Raw genomic sequence first — 16580 nt, 5'->3', positions numbered from 1 at the left:
CTTCCGTAGCTCTTCAAAGGTTACTTCTGGGGTTGCAGAGACTGCTCAGCATTTAAGAGCACTGACTGCTCTTCCAGAGGTTCTGAGTTCAATTCTCAGCAACCACATGGTGGCTTACATACAATCATCTGTAATGGGATTCGAAGCCCTCTTCTTGTGCTTCCTGTAAACAGTTATAAGAGTGTATTCATATAAATAAAAATAAGTATTTTTTTCTTTAAAAAAAAAAGGTTACTTTTGACCCACTTGGGGGATGTGGATGGACTCTGAAGGAGTCTTGCTATTTGAAATTAAAAGGAGTCAGAAGAACAAGACAAGATAGCCAGGCTTAGTTATCCAAAAGTGGTAAAACGGTCCCAGAAAAGAGTACCCTATTGTTTTTACAGGGCACTAGAAGAGTGTTCAACATAGGGCTAAATGGAGCTGTCACACTACAGAGCTATACCCCAGCCCACCTTAAGACTTTTAATCCAGAAGGTGAGTCTATTTCAGCTCTGCCTGAGCTGGGACAAGCAGAGCATTAATGCTTGCCTTAGCTAGGCACCATTGTGAAGTGGAAAACTAAGGCCATGGGCAATCATCTCCCAGCTTCCTGCCTCTTCCCACACTATGCTATTCGCACTTGCAGGAAGCCCAACTTTCTTCCATCTGGTTTCCTACTGCCACAACTGGCTTCCTCTTGTGCCCCACCCACTTGGTCCTCTGCAGGATAATGTTCCTTGGGTTTCGTGAGCTTCCCCCACCCCCCTTCTAGCTGAGACCTTTTCTCAGCTGGGTTTCACACAGGCATATAAACAATGCCTCTCCCAACTTAAAGCCAAAACCTACAGCCTGAGTTCCCTTGGCTTTAGGTTCTCAGCTCTTCCCTCCATTCTCAGCTCAGATGCAAGAAAGAATGGACAGCACCTAACGCTCCCTCCCATGTTCTCTCTGTTGGGCTCCCACTAAAGCCACTCCCCAAATACCTTGGCAGCCCAATACAGAGGTCTCATGCTGCCAGATGTCACTTGTTCTGGTTCATTTAGTTCCGTGTTCTCTCTCTCTCTCTCTCTCTCTCTCTCTCTCTCTCTCTCTCTCTCTCTCTCTCTCTCTCTCGTTCTCTCATTCTCTTCTTCTCCTATCCTCTGCTTCCCGTCCTGTGACACTATTTCTATTTATTTCCTTACTTACTTATTTCTTATTGTATGTGTTTGGCATGTGTGAGTACACACCTGTGGGCGCACACACATGCATGTGCCACAGTCCATGTGTGGCAGTTAGAAAACAACTTTTAGGGGTTTGTTCTCTCCTTCCACCTTTGTGTGAGGTCCAGGAATCAAACTCAGGTCAGCAGCCTTGCAGAGCGAGGACTGTTCTGGCTGAGCCATCAAACACCAACCGGTGCGGACTCAAACCTCCATCCTCAGCCTGCTGCTCATGCCCCTGTCCTCCACTTACAGCCTCATCCACTCCTGTTCCTGTCCACACCACTCTCACGCTGATAATTCCAGATGTGGATTCCTCCTTCATGTCATGTGATCACCCATACCTCAAAACCCAAAGGGCCAAACCCAAACCCCCAGCTCCTTTCTTCTCTACTCCCATCCCAGACACCGCCCCCCCCCCAATGGCACTACCGAATCCCAGGCTAGACGCCCGCCCCTCCAGTCATTCTGAAAGCCCTCCTTTTTCATCTGCAGTCCCATCACAGGCTGTGACTCTGTTTACATCCTCCTGTCCTAACTGCCACAGTCCTGGTTCCAGCCCTGTTCTTCTTTCTCCTGAGCTACTACAACAGACTCCTCAGTCCTGCCTGCTACAGTCACTTCCTCTTCAAGGTTTGGGGGGTTCTTTCTAAAGTGTGGATTGGATCCTTTCACTCCCTGCTTAGAACCCTCAATGGCTCTCTATTGGCCTCAGTAATAAGACCTTTCTCGCTCTTTTCCCTGTCACCCCTACGTGCATCCCTGTGCATTTAATACCTCTTGACTTGATGTAAGCACGTGCTTTGGGGCATAGCTTTCCCAATCCAGTTCCCTCCTGTGACTCTTCTCTGAGATTACGTTCAAGAGCTTTCTCCAAAGCCTCAAACTGGACCCCACATCCCTTATACAAATCTTTTTTTTTTTTTTGGTTTTTCGAGACAGGGTTTCTCTGTTCAGTCCTGGCTGTCCTGGAAATCTCTCTGTAGACAAGACTGGCCTCGAACTCAGAAATCCACCTGCCTCTGCCCTCCCAAGTGCTGGTATTATAGGAGTGCACCACCACTGCCCGGCTCCCTTATACAAATCTTTAAAATGGTCTTAAAATATTGTATTCCGGGACTGGAGAGATGGTTCAGGGGCTGAAGGCATTGGCTGCTCTTCTAGAAGACCTGAGCTCCAATTCCAGCACCCACCCACATGACGGATCACAATTGTCTGTAACTCTAGATCAGATAGCGTCCAACATCCTTTTCTGGTCTCCGGGGCACATGGTGCATAGGCATACATGCAAGTAAAACACTAATATACAAAATTTTAATTAAAATACTATATCCAGAATTAAATCTAACTAGAAAAGCTAGTTTTAAACATTGTGCCAGGCATAGTGGCATACATCTGTGATCCCAGGACTCAAGAGATGCAGGCTGGAGGATCAAGAGTTCAAAACCAGTCTCAGTTATATTATATGTTTGAGGCCAGCCTGAACTACATGAGACCATGTCTCAAAATTAACTAAATGAACAAGTAAAGATTTAAAAAATTACAAGTTACTCGCTCTAACCTCAATCTCTAAATTAACATACTTCTGCAGAGAATGGCTGTGAATCAGAATATAAGGACAGACATGTCTAGTAGTGAGGATTTTATAGACACGGTGATATGTGACCGGAACACAGATGGTATCCTTGAATAGGGTCTTTCCAACACAGAATGGGGCTGGAATAGGCACTGATAGGGCAGGGAAATGCACAGATGAACAAAAAGACTATACAAAGTGCCCTCTACTTGTGGTTCTGGCTGTAGGCAAAGGTATCACTAGGCTGTCAGCCATGGAAGTCTGGAGACAGCATCCCTGCCACCTCCAAGGGGAAGCAAGGCTCAGAGAGGAAAAGGGAATGTCAGGTCATACTGAAATAGTGGGACCAACTATTCTAGTAACTAGAGCCTCATGTTCCCTGTGTCTCCTATGTCCAATGGAGTTTCTTCCCTACCAGCCTCTGCCGGGCAGACACACTGGAAATTGTTCTGGTCCACTGATTGTAAAGGGTACTAGGAATTCTTTTAAAAAGCAAACAGAAGCCTTGAGTGTGTGGCTGAGTAGCGGAGGACTTGCCCAGCGTATAGGAAGATTTGCATTTGATCCCCAGCACTGGACAGGAAAGGGCAAAGAGCAAGGTGCCAGTTAGGTCTCAGAAGAGAGGGAAAGCACTGACAGCCAGGTTTCCCTCCCTGTCTTCAGACACAAATCTGTGTTCTTTTTCTGCTTAAGCATTTCAAAGTACTGCTATCAATACGTCAGCTTGGATCTCCTAAGTAGTAGAGCAATGTATGTAAATACAATGCTCTTAGCACACCCACAAAATGTCACACTCACAGGACAACATAGCCTCCTACATAGTCCAATAGTCCACATTCGAATGCCTATAATTGTCATCTGGAAAGCGTTTCCAACATATAAAAACTCCTGGCCGCTTGCCTGAAGTCATGACTCAGTAGGGTGAGTCCCTGAACTGCACGTATTTCACTAGCGATCAAAGGGTACAGCTGGCTTGGCACCACAGGTGAGGGGTTCTTTGGAAGACTAAAGCTGAGTAAAAGACAACTTCCCCCAAAGACAGGGCAGTCAGATGGGGAAGGAAAAGAACGTGCCTGTGATCACATAGATCGGTGCCAGGGTCTGAGCAGTACCAGGCAACACACTCAGGTTATGCAGAGGCCCACAAATGACTAGGGACAGGCAGAAGGGCAATGGAGCCAGGACAGAACCACACAATGGTTCAGAGTCAGGGAGCAGGGAGAAAGCAGGCCCTCCCTCCTGTGAGCCTGTGCCAGAGAGGGAGGCCCCAGGCACCACACAGCCAGCAGGCACAGGAGCTTCCAGCCACCCCTCTGTAGTTCAGAGCTGCTCAAGAGCCAAAGGACCTAAGGGTTCTGGGTTGTTTCCTCTTCAAATTCCACAGCACAGAACGGACCCCAGTAGTGCTGAGAATTGTCAACTATAAGGGGCATCCAGGTAACTGGCATGTAATTCCAGGAAGCGTTCATTCTGGCAAAGGTGGTAAACATGTAAATAATTCAATCCCTTCTTGGGGCATGGAGCAGGGAGGCACCTCACATCCTGAGCTACCTCACAGGGCAAGAGCACAGAGCTCTCAAAGGAGATGGTAAAAGTATGGAGGGGCTCGGGGTCACACAGCCTTGAGCACCCCCACTTTTAGTAGCTTTTACTCAGGGGAGAGAACTACACTGTCTTAGGCAGTGCCTCCCTTAGGATACAAGCCAGCCAGGGGTCGGAGGACATGGATTTTTGTTGTTTGTTTGCTCAATTGCTTCTTTTTTCTCTTCTCTTCCTCTCTCTCTCTCTCTCTCTCTCTCTCTCTCTCTTCCTCTCTGCCCCCACCCCCACTCCCGCCCTCTCTCTTCCTCTTTCTCTTGAGAAAAGGTCTTCCCAAATAACACTGGCTGGCCTGGAACTTGCTATGTATACCAAGCTGGCTTCAAATTCACATCCACCAGTCTCTGCCATCCAAGTGTTGGGATAAAAGATGTGTGTTACCACGCCTTGAGTTGGTTTCGTTTGGTTTTGAGACAGGGCTCCATGAAGCTCAGGCTGGCCTTTAACTTACTATGTAGCCAAGGCTGGTTTTGAACCCTTGATCCATCAAATGTTGAGCTTACAGGTAAGGCCCAGCACATGTGGCTTGCCATAAGGATTTAATTCCTTTGGTCCATTTTTCCCTCCAAGGAAGACCTCTGGTTCTACCCATCAACAATACCCACAGAGAATCACACTGGCTTTACAGTTAGGAGCCCAGGTCCCACACCTCACACCACACACCTGCTGCCCTGCTCTTCCCTTTCCTCTCCAACTCCAACAAGAATACGGAACATCACTAAATCCCTGGGTCTCCTGCCAAGAACCCAACTCCTCCCCCCAGCAAGATCAGAAGGGTTCAATCTCGGCTTCGTTTGTATTTAAGCCTGTGCTGGCTAGTTTTTGACACAGGCTATCTGAGAAAATTCATTTGTGAGATCAGGCTTCAGGCAAGTCTAATGAACTAATGGCTGATGGGGGAGGGCCCAGCTTAATGTGGGTGATGCCCAAACCTGGGCTGGCGCTCCTGGGTTCTATAAGACAGGCTGAGCAAACCCTGGAGAGCAAGCCAATGAGCAGCACTGATTTCTTTCAGTGATGGACTGATATCTGGAAGTGGAAGCAGGACCAACCTTTTTCTCCCTAAGTTGCTTTTGGTCCTAATGTTCCGTCATAGCGATGGTAACCCTAGCTTAGACACGTCCACACTCCATGGCATGCACCAAGGTCATTCTCTTCGCTGTCCTATATTCTCTCTCTGCAGTGTTCGTTTAACCCTTGCTATGTGGTTGTGTGTCATTTCCCTTTCGAGTGGTCCTTTCAGCCAAATTAAAAACCACCCTGCTACTGTGCTCTTCTTCCCGCAAGCAGATACCCAGACTCTGGGCCCAGGAGCCCCTTGGAGTGAGACTCGGATCGATCAGGTACATAGAGCAAAGAAAGCCAGTTGGTGGGCTGGAGAGATGGCTCAGCGGTTAAGAGCACTGACTGTTCTTCCAGAGTTCAAATCCCAGCAACCACATGGTGGCTCACAACCATCTCATAATGAGATCTGATGCCCTCTTCTGGTATGTCTGAAGATGGGTACAGTGTACTTGCATATAATAATAAATAAGTCTTTGGGCTGGAGTGAGCAGGGCTAGAGCTAGCGGGATAGTTCAAGTCCCAACAACCACATGATGGCTTACAACCATCTGTACAGCTAGTGTACTCATAATACATAAAATAAATAAATCTTTTTTTTTTTTTAAAGAAAGTCAGTAGGCATCCTCCAGTAGTAGTCCTATCTGTAGGAAGGGCAGGGGTGACTGCCCGTAACTCTGAATGTGGGAAGCGACGAGCTGTGTGGGCAGTGGGCTGCCAGTAGCTGTCTGCCATTGGCTTGGCCCTATAAGTTAAGGAGAAAAAGGCTGTGGGGCCAAGCCACCATCCCTGAGAACCAAAAGAGGGATTAAACAGCCCAGACGCCATGCCAGAAGACAGCTTCTTTCTCTCCTGGGTAGGAAGCGTTATCCCACGTGTCCCCAGGCCCTGCTCACTGTCCTCCCTGGGCAACATTCCTAAGTCAGCATTGTAGCCATGTGCTTACACAGTGGCACTCTCCGCATCAGTCCCTGGTAGACGGCAGTCATTCCCAAGCAACCAACACTGTAAGAATCCCAGAAACCTTCCTGAAACCTTTCATCCCCCACACACCTTTCCTACACATATTCTTTGTATCTCCTCCTACCCCACGCTCACCCCACACCTTCCCCCATGACACTCTATACTCATCCTGCCTCACAATCCCTGCACCCCACACCTCTCAATCACTCTGCATCTCCCCAATCCTCCAACACCCCCACTTTCAGAATCTACAGCTGCACACACATACCCATCGCCCTTCCTCCCCCAGCAGCCTCCTAAGAGGGGAAAAAAGAGATGGCTCAGACTCTGAGGTTACATTCTTAGTGTCACTGGCAAAGACATCTGAGAAAAGTAGGTTAACTCTGAAAAAAAAAAAAAAAAAGATAAATAGCCACCTCAGATTCAGGGGCAGCAGGCATGGCCCTTCCCATGCAGTTTCTGGCTTCTCTGCGCCCCGGCTCTGGCCTATAGGTGGAGCACCCAGGGAAACAGACTTCCAGGAAAGTACAGACCCCAGAGAGCCTGTCCCCAGAGGATTCCAGGACCTCTTGTGAGTGCCAGAAATGGCTAGTTATTTATTTCCTGGTCCAGGAAGACCGAAGGAAACCACAGCATCAACACAGACAAGGAGAACAACAGACGTGAGAAAAGAAGGTCAACCAGCTTGCATCTGTCACTTAGAAGAAGAAAAAAGTCTATTAAAACGGAATACCATGAGCCGGGCGTGGTGGTGCACGCCTTTAATCACAGCACTAGGGAGGCAGAGGCAGGCGGATTTCTGAGTTTGAGGCCAGCCTGGTCTACAGAGTGAGTTCCAGGACAGCCACGACTACACAGAGAAACCCTGTCTCGAAAAACCAAAAAAAAAAAACAACGGAATACCACGGAGCTGAGCGGTGGTGGCACACGTCTTTAATACCAGCACTTGGGAGGCAAGAGACAGGCAGATTTCTGAGTTCCAGGCCAGCCTGGTCTACAAAGTGAGTTCCAGGACAGCCAGGGCTATACAGAGAAACCCTGTCTCGAAACCAAAAACCAAAAAACAAAACAACAACAACAACAAAATAGACACTAATTCACACAAGGGTGTTAGAGGCCAAGGTGTGACTCCTTCTATTCCCACTTACCACTCAAAGGCCTTAGAGGCTCCCCCAGTTCCTTCTTCCAGTCTTCCTGCTCTCAATGTCCTTATGCTCTGTAGGTATATATGCCATGCATACTTGCTCAGTGAGCCCGAGACCACTGAACAGAATCCCCACCTTGACCAGGTGTTCAAGAGACTGTTTAAGTCTCTGCAGTAAAGTCATATAGAATTTCAAAGAAGACAGTGATGGGCGTGGGAGGGAGGTGTCAAGCAGTTTGGTGCTACTTCATAGGGCTGAGGCTTGACACCTTCCTCCCATCTGCTATCCCCCAATTTGCATAAGGTCCCCAGGGAGAAAGAGCCTAAATCTGCACTCAGTAAAAGGGCCACTCAGCCGAAGGGGGGGGTCCACTTGGCTGGGGGGGGGGTCCACTTGGCTCAGCAGAGCATACTCACAAGCACCTTCTTAATGGGACCCTCATACAGGGTCCCCAGAGAAGCAGCAGGCACAGGACTTTCTCAGCGGGATCTGCTGAGCTAATATAGCTTGCAGCTTGGGTGCAGGTACCCAGGGTGTGAGTGAAGGCCAGGCACACCGGAGCAAGGAACTCGACAGAGCCAGGGAAATACCTCCATGACATACAAGTGCCAGTGTGTTTTGCCAGCACCTGAGAGAGGGGTCCAGAGCCGTGGAAGAAAGAAGGAAACTGGTCTTTTACTCCTCTGGGATTTTATGCTGGGTGTTGTCTTATTGATCCCTTAAATGTGGATATTATTAGACTTATTTTACGGGTGAGGAAACTATAAAACAGGAGAGGGATTAAGCAGCCCGCCCAAGGGCACACAACCAGGAAACGACAGGATCAAGAATTCAAATGAAACTCGTGTGAACCCAAAATTTACCATCCTCCCCTCTTCTCCAACTGACAGGAGAAGCCCAGGCTCACACAGAAACCCAGGTTCATTGCATTGGACCAAATGCTCACACTGATGTTGGCAGTCATTCTGGAACACCCTCCCACCACGCTCTCCCTTTACCCCCCCTAGAATACTTCACTTGGCCAGGTGACTCAAAAAAGGGCCTAACCAGGCATGCTGGCACACACTTGTAAATCTCAGCACTGGAGAAGGAGAGGCAGGAGTACGAGGAGTTCACGGCCAGCCTGCACTCTCTGTAAGACCATCTCTCAAAACCCAACCAACCAGCCAAAAAGAACAAGCATCCTATGTTCAACTTTCAGATCCCTTCCCACAAAGCAAATGAACCAGTGCAGGGCAAGGTGGTGCAGGCCTGCAGCCCCAGCGCTTGCTTAGGAGCTCAGGGCGAGAGGGTTGCGAGTTCTGGGGCAGCCTTAGTCACATAGTGAGTTCAAGATGTCTGGTATATGAGACCCTGTCACAAACAAACTAGCTAGCTAGCTAACTAACTAACTAACCAACTAAAGAAAACAGGGGACTGGAGAGATAGTCTCTTCCAGCACCCACAGCTAACACCTGCTTGTAACTCTAGCTTGGGGGCTCCAGAGCCTCCTTCTGGCCTCCACTGGCATCTGCACACATGTGCACATATATATAAATGCAGAAACAGACAAATCGGTTTTTTTTTAATTAAAAAAATTGTCTCTCCCCTTATTTATCAGGTACTCAAGGGTTTCCATTTAGAGTCCTAGCCCAGTTCTTTCATGTCCCTCTAAGCCTTGACATTTGGCAGGCAGTGGTGGCTCTCGCCTTTAATCCCAGCACTTGGGAGGCAGAGGCAGATGGATTGCTGAGTTTGAGGCCAGTGTGGTGGGAGTGAGTTCCAGGACAGTCAGGGCTACACAGAGAAACTCTGTCTCTAGGGAAAAAAAAAAAAAAGCCCTGACATTTACTAAGCATTTCTAGGCCTCTAGGTTTTCTTAAGTGCTGCCACTCAGGTGGCTCCTCCACTCCTCCAGCACCCAATCCCCCTCTACGAAGGAGCCTGGACTCAGTTTCCCTGCTATTCGTCTCTTTGGAGCATCTCCAAAATCTTTATATTAACTTACACACTTATATGTGGTACCACACTAGTGGTTAAAATAAAGCAACTTTTACTCATGCCGGTATTTACAGCTAAAAAGCATTTTCATGGATACCAGTCCACTAATACGTGTTTTGTGTGAAACAGGGTTTTACACTATAGCCTAGGCTAGCCTGGAAATCACTATGTATCTCAAACTATCCTTGAATGTGAGGTAATCCTCCTGCTTCAGTCTCCCAAGCACTATGGTTAAAGACATAAACCAGCGCTGGAGAGATGGCTCAGTAGATAACAGCATTGGCTGCTCTTATAGAGGACCCAGGTTCAATTCCCAGCACCTATGGTGACAGCTTGTAACTACCTATAACTCTAGTTCCAAGAGATCTGATGTCTTCATCTGACCTCCACAGGCACCTGGCACACACTTACACACACACACACACACACACACACACACACAAAGACAGACAGACATGAGGCAGCATACCTGACTCCTCCTGACTTGAGTATGTCAATCTTGCTAAGTCTGGTCTTTTTCCTATAAAAGGGAAACAGTTTCATTTCCAGTCCCCTCAGCCATTTCCTCTGAGGTTGTGGAACAAGGGGGAGGGTCCCGAGATGATGGTGTGAACATTACAAATAGAAAGACTTGGTGGTGTCATTTATCACGTGCTCCCACTTTTCTGTGAACTTGAACTTTTGCCTGAGGGCATTTTTTTCTCCTTCTTTCTGGGTTCAAAGTACAGCTGCTAAGAATCCTCGAGCAGGTGTGGTGGCACAGGCCTTGAATCCCAGCACTCTGGAGGCAGAGGAAGAAGGGTGGATCAAGGCCAGGCTAGGTTACATAGTAAGTTTGAGGTCAGCCTGGACTAGTGAATCCCTGTCTCAAACAAAGAAAAGCAAAGAAAAAAAAGTAGCCTGTGGGGAGAGCAATGCGTAGTGTCTGTGACTGGGGCTGAGAAGACCCAGGAAAGGAAGTGCTTTTGAATTGTTTGGAAGAAGGTATAGTGTGTGTGTGTGTGTGTGTGTGTGTGTGTGTGTGTGTGTGCATGAACAAGAGTGGGGTGGGGTGGGGATGCTATAGGTACTGCGAGGTGATGTATTTCCAAAGAGGCAAGTGAGTGATGACTTCTCATTGAAATTCGATACTATGTGAGGCATCCTCTAGGGGGTTCTCAGGACAGAGGAATAGTGGCAAGAATTCTAAGTCTGCTTAACCAGGGTGAGTAAAGGCTATTCCCTAGGTTCTGAGGGGAATTTCCCAACAAGGAAGCCAGCGACAAACAGGGCTGGCTGAAGTGCAAGCTGAAGGAGCAGAAGAGCAGGTTCTGTTCTGAGCCCCGGAACCAGCATCAAGTTCTGGTGCTGCTGGCAAAGCTGTGACCTTGAAGCCATTTATTTCTCCAGGAGGTCATCTGCAAGGAGGTCAGCCTCAGCTCTGACACTTTGTATGATCATGAGAGATAAGAACCATCCCCTCGGCCTGCGGTGGAGGCGCACGCCTTTAGTCCCAGCACTTGGGAGGCAGAGGCAGGCGGATCTCTGAGTTCCAGGCCAGTCTGGTCTACAGAGTGAGTTCCAGGACAGCCAGGGCTACACAGAGAAACCCTGTCTCCAACAAACCAAACCAAACCAAACCAAACCCCCAAAGAATCATCCCCTCACATTTATTTTACAAAACCAGACACCAGGGGCTCAATTAGGGGTGGGGGGAATCCCTTCTTGCAGTGCTATCCTGAGGGCTGTCTGGACAGAGGTCTCAGGTAAAAGCTGATGATTCTCTAGTGCTGGGCACTGGAAGCAGAAACAGCAGGATCTCCAGGAGGGGCTTTGGTTTACTCCTGGGCAAAGAGACCCAGTCTTAAACAAGGTGAGAGGCAAGGACTGATACCTAAAGGTTGTCCTCTGACCTCCACATGCATGCCATGGTATAATTACAACCATGCCCCCACACACATGAATGAACACATGCACACCAAACGAACCCAATACAAATATACTAAAACTTTGGTTCTCAACCTAGAATCACAAACCCTTTGGTGACCCTTTTACAAGGGCAGAATATCAGATATCCTGCATATCAAATATTCATATTACAATTCGTAACAGTAACAAAGTTACAGTTACGAAGTAATAATGAAATAATTTGATGGCAGGTGTCCCTAGAACATGAGGAACTAAAACAATGAAGCTGTCCTCATTTTTCCCAGAGCCTCCTAAGCCCAAATCTACTACCAGAGTTGCCCAGACAACAAAATGCTTTGATCTGGTTATCCTGACAGGGAAAGCAAGTGACATGGGAGGCCAGGACTTCTCACATTCGCTCTTCCACTTCCTAACAACAGGGGATTAAGAGGCGCTCAGTAGTGCCAGGCTGAGTGTGTGAAGCATCTTCCGGGGGCCTGTCCTTGAGAAGTTTCTCATGTAAGGTGGGATCCAGTCTGATGCCATCTTTTGGGGATTTAGGGAATCTATAACAGCTATATTCTGTATCTCTGCTGCTTGCCTGTTCTCTATCTCTGGAAGTGATGCTGAGCTATGAGCATAGGGTCTGCAGGGAGCTTGCCTGCTTCAAATCCCACCTCTGTCATCTACCCACTGGCTGACACCAGGACGTGTGAGCTATCGTGTTTTTTTGCCAGGTCAGCACTGCCCTATCTGCAGGCAGTAGGCAGCCTTTGGAAAGTCTTTTCTCCCAAATCCCCTACAACTACTGAATAGTCTCTCTCTCCCAGCTCCCATCTGTCAGCTCTATTTAAAGAGGAACACACAAGGAATAGTATTTATATTATCACACCATGCTTCCCTCACTCAAAGAAGGGAAGGTTCTGGGATGTTCCCTACTCCACATTCCCCTCAGCCTACCCCAGCTACACCCTCACTGGCCTTCCTCTCTTAGCATGGATGCTCTAGTTAATATTTGTGGGGTGCTCTGCAGTTTTCTAACCGTCTTTGCACACATAATTGCATTTGGGTAATGTATTTAAAACAATCCTCTGAAGCCAGGCGTTGGTGGCACACGCCTTTAATCCTAGCACTTGGGAGGCAGAGGCAGGCAGAGTTTGAGGCTAGCCTGGTCTACAGAGTGAGCTCCAGGACAGCCAGGGCTACACAGAGAAACCCTGTCTCGAAAAACAAAAACAAAACCAAAAACAAAACACCAATCTTCTGAGCTAGGATACTTTCCCTCCCATTTTACAGATATGAAAATGAAATGAGATTCACGCTCACAGGTCTGGAACCTAAGTCTCGCCAGGACTCACTCAAAGCCGCACCTCACGTTCATCTTGCTACTACTCCACATGGTGTGGACTAAGCGTACATCCTGGAGGTGACTGAAGTTTGTGATTAGCTACACCATCCCCAAAGAAACAGAGACTCCTTCATTTTTCTCTCCAATGCTCCCTACAGCCCACACAACACCTGTAAAATACTGGGGCAGGGCACCACAAAGGTTGCAAGTTGTGGAGCCTCTGTTAGGTCATGGCAAAAAAAAAAAATTCGCTCCAGACCAACAGGCAAAGCCAAAGGAGTACCCCAGAAAAATGAAAATTCGTAGAGCCCAAAATAAACTAATTGTCCTTCCCTTACCCAGTGCTCCAGTGGAAAGGAAAATGGATAGGCTTGCCTTCTGGCCAGGCCTGGGAGCTTGATCAGATTCAGACAGACACACCCATGCACTCAGCAGTAAGCTCTGAGCTACAAGAGCCAAACCTTGGGCCTCCCAAAAGCCAAAGGAGAAGCAGCCCCAGTCTGGGTCCAGGGCTCTGGTTCAAAGCCACCGTCTCCTCAGACACTGCAGGCTGTCAGGCAGGGCTATAAAATGTGCCTCAACTGAATTTTTCCACGGACACAGCCCCGAATGGGGCTGCCAGGCTCTGGAGGAGCGTCAGGCTCGCTGACTGCACTCCAGGAGCTGCAGCTGGAAAGAGGGAGACTATTTGTGTGTCAGGGTTGCCATTTCTCTCCTGAATCTCTTTCCAAGGCCTAGTGGGAGCAAATCGAGTAAGTTTTCATTCAGGGCTGGTTTGGGGCTGGAATTCAGTGCAAATTGCTTACATCTGCTTGGCCATGTCCCAGATAAGCAGGTAGTTTAGAGAAAGGAGGGGCTATATCAGCCCACGTCTGTAGCCCAGGTAGCTTGCTGCCGCTAAGGAATCAAAAGGCCTGCTAGGGTCCATCAGTCCAGGCTGCAGAATTCTCTGACCAAGTTGAATAAAAACACCAGGGCAACCAGAGACAATAGGGCTTTCACCCTAAATATGACTGGTGGGCTGGGACTGGGAAACCACAAAGATACCTAAAGGGAGGTGAGATGTAGGGCCTGGTTAGCCTGCAGGAGCAAGAGCGATGGCAGAGTCCAGGCACTTCAACCTCTGCACAACAAGGGTGTATGCACTAACCTCATACATTTGGTAACCTCTTTCCACACCCCAGAAGCCTGCCAAGCCCCTGGACTCTTCACCCCACCCACCCCTTGGCAGCTTTGCTGGGGCTTCCAGCTTCTATCATCGCACCAAAGCTGCAGCTGTGTAAAACTGAAAAATGAGGGGCAAGTACTGCCCAGGAGAGGAACACTTTCCCGGAGGGCCGGGGACTCCGGCCTGAAGGTCCTAGTCTCTCCTGCAAGCTTTCAGTCTTCTGCTTTTGCAGTATCCTTATAAGGCCAACCCTACCCTCCGCCTGGCCGAAAATGTATACAGTCCCGAGGTTGGACGCCGACTTCTCACTCCCACTGCACAGGAAGGCACCACTCCCACCACCCCCCACTCCAGGACAGGTTTTGCTCTTAAACAAACTAATAAACAAATCGACTCCAAATCGACTCCCTGGTCCCAGCTCGTCTTGCAGCTGCACCCGGGAAGTGTGTTACCGGAGGAGGAGGCGGGTGCTAGCCCGCCGAGGCCGCGAGTCGCGGGCGAGCCGTGGGGCGGGGGCGAGCAACCTGCCGTGCTCGGAGGACCCGGTTGGGCTCTCGGCCCTGCCATTGTTGGCCCCGGCGCTGGCGCTTCGGGGCGGGAGCTCTGCCCACGTCGCCCCGACTAAGAGGGCGCTCCGCAGCCCCGGGGTCGTCCTCCCCGCCGCGTGCTCTTCCTACCTGCGCTGGCCGCGGGTTCTGCCGCGACACCCTGACTGTCGTGGCTGGGTGTCTAGGGCTCCGCCGACCCGGCTCGCTCGGAAGCTCCAGGCGGCTCCAGCCCCCGCGTGATGTTCAGTGTCGCCTGCTCCCTTCGCCCGCACCGCGCGGGCACTGGGATCCCCGCAGCAGGAGACAGACGGGCAAGCGACGGGCGTGGGGGCCGGGCCCGGGCCCGGTGCTGTCTGCCGGGAGCGTGCACGAGCTCGCAGTCAGGCAGCCCCGGGTGAGACAATAGCGCGAACGGCGAGCGAGCGGGGAGAAGCCATCTCCCGGACAGCCGGCGCACTGCACGGCGCGCGAGGCTCACCGGCTCCTGCCAGGACCGCGGCCCAGGCCGCCGGCAACAGCCGCAACGCTGAATCGCCTAGTCGCGGGAGCCAGAGGGCGGGGCGGCGGGAACACGGGCCCCCTCCCTTCTTCCTCTCCCCCTCCCCTCCCCCTCCCGCCTCCGCACCGTGTGCGGCGTCCTGAGCAGACCCCGGGGGCCAGCAGTCCCACTTCCCGCTGGCAGATTGTCGTCGTTTTCCAGGCTGGAACCCCTTGCTCTGGGTCAGGTGAAACAAGCCAGATCACCTTATTGGAAGTGAAACGGGCTGGACGTTCAGTTATCCGTTCGAAATTTTCCTCTCATAATTATGCATGATAGGGATGCGCTAAAGAACTACCACCTTCGTGGGGAAGGTGCAGGTGGGGAGGCTGTGTTGGCATTTTTCTCTCCCGTTTGCTCAAGGGCGGGTCTTCCAACCTGAGTTGGGAGGAGAAGTAGAGGAGCCTCCAACCCTATTAAGGAAGGAAGCAAACTTTGAAACTGTGTTATTTTCTCCGGGCACCTCCCTTAAAGCACCTGTGTCAAGCATTTTCCTAACGGCTCTACCCAGTACTGGCCAGCTCCGTCTGCATAATAACTAGGGTCTCGGATCTCCAAGTACACTTTCTTCAACCAGGAACTTGTTCTTTGCTATCTTCCTTTCTTACCAGTCACATTGGGATTCAGCCTTCCTCCTCAGTACCCCCTCAAGCCTTGGTGGGAGGGTGGGAGAAGGTGTCTCAGCTCCCATGCCCTCTGCTCTCTAGCTAAGGCTCCTATGGAAACATCTGTTAAGCATCTCTTGCCTTGCCCCAAGGAAATATTTAAGATACTACCATTTCAGTCTATCAAAGTCAGAAAGGTCTTTATAAAGCACATGGGGCCTTTGATCCCGCCCCCTTATTTGCATGAAACTCTGTAAGAAATCTGAGCAGTTTTCCAGGAGACAAGGGCTAAAGCCTTCCTAGGTTGGTAGAGGTAGAAACTGGGGAGAGCTCACAAAGAGGAGAGCTGTCTAGTAGAATGAGAATTTGAACAACTAGAGGAAGTCCTATGGTGGAGAAAAGCAGTACATAAGCCAGGTCTGGGGGTGCAAACCCTCAATCCAGCACCTGGGAGGCAGAAGCACCCCAACGGGTGTGGTGTGTAACTCCAGGAGAGCTGCTGCTTTCTCCTGGCCTCTGCAGGCATCCATATGCATGTGCACACCCCCACAAGCATATACAGAATCTAAAAATAAACTCGATCTTAACCCCCACCCCAAAAAATCGAGTTCACAATTCTAAAGTATTTGAGGGAGAATATAGTTTTGTTTTCATTGAGGATGAAATGGAACGGATGGATAGAAACCTCGTGGGCATCACTAGGTGAGTGAAGAGGAAAAAAGCCTGTGAGAGCTAAATCAGGTTCCGGTGGCTTGATGAGTGAAAGACTCGTTCTAGAAGCTTAACAACTAGAGGAGGAATACAAAGGAGCATGAAGGACCAAGTATGGCAGTGTTGTTTGGCACAGGTTTTCCCATGTAGCTGAGGCTGCCATTTGAACTTGCTATGTAGCCCAGGCTGGCTTCAAATTCATGATTGTACTGCCCCTGTCTCCTAAGTGCTGAGCCAACACCCTTGGCTTGGTTTTCTTTTAAGAC

The 16580-nt window shown here is 49.7% G+C and overlaps 1 protein-coding gene across 1 annotated transcript in view; it reads right to left on the bottom strand.

Annotated features, from left to right (window-relative positions):
* Positions 1-14970, bottom strand: part of Pik3c2b (phosphatidylinositol-4-phosphate 3-kinase catalytic subunit type 2 beta) — a 63429-nt gene extending 48459 nt beyond the window's left edge. The window contains exon 1 of the mRNA XM_085841102.1: positions 14590-14970. The gene's annotated coding sequence lies outside the window, so the exon portion shown is untranslated. The remainder of the gene's footprint in view (positions 1-14589) is intronic.
* Between the last annotated feature and the right edge of the window lie 1610 nt (positions 14971-16580).

Source organism: Mus caroli, unplaced genomic scaffold, assembly GCF_978045245.1.
Source record: "Mus caroli unplaced genomic scaffold, Mus_caroli_1 scaffold_1, whole genome shotgun sequence".
NCBI lineage: Eukaryota > Metazoa > Chordata > Mammalia > Rodentia > Muridae > Mus > Mus caroli.
Note: the sequence above shows the minus strand (reverse complement) of the source record. Positions and strands in the feature narration are given on the sequence as shown.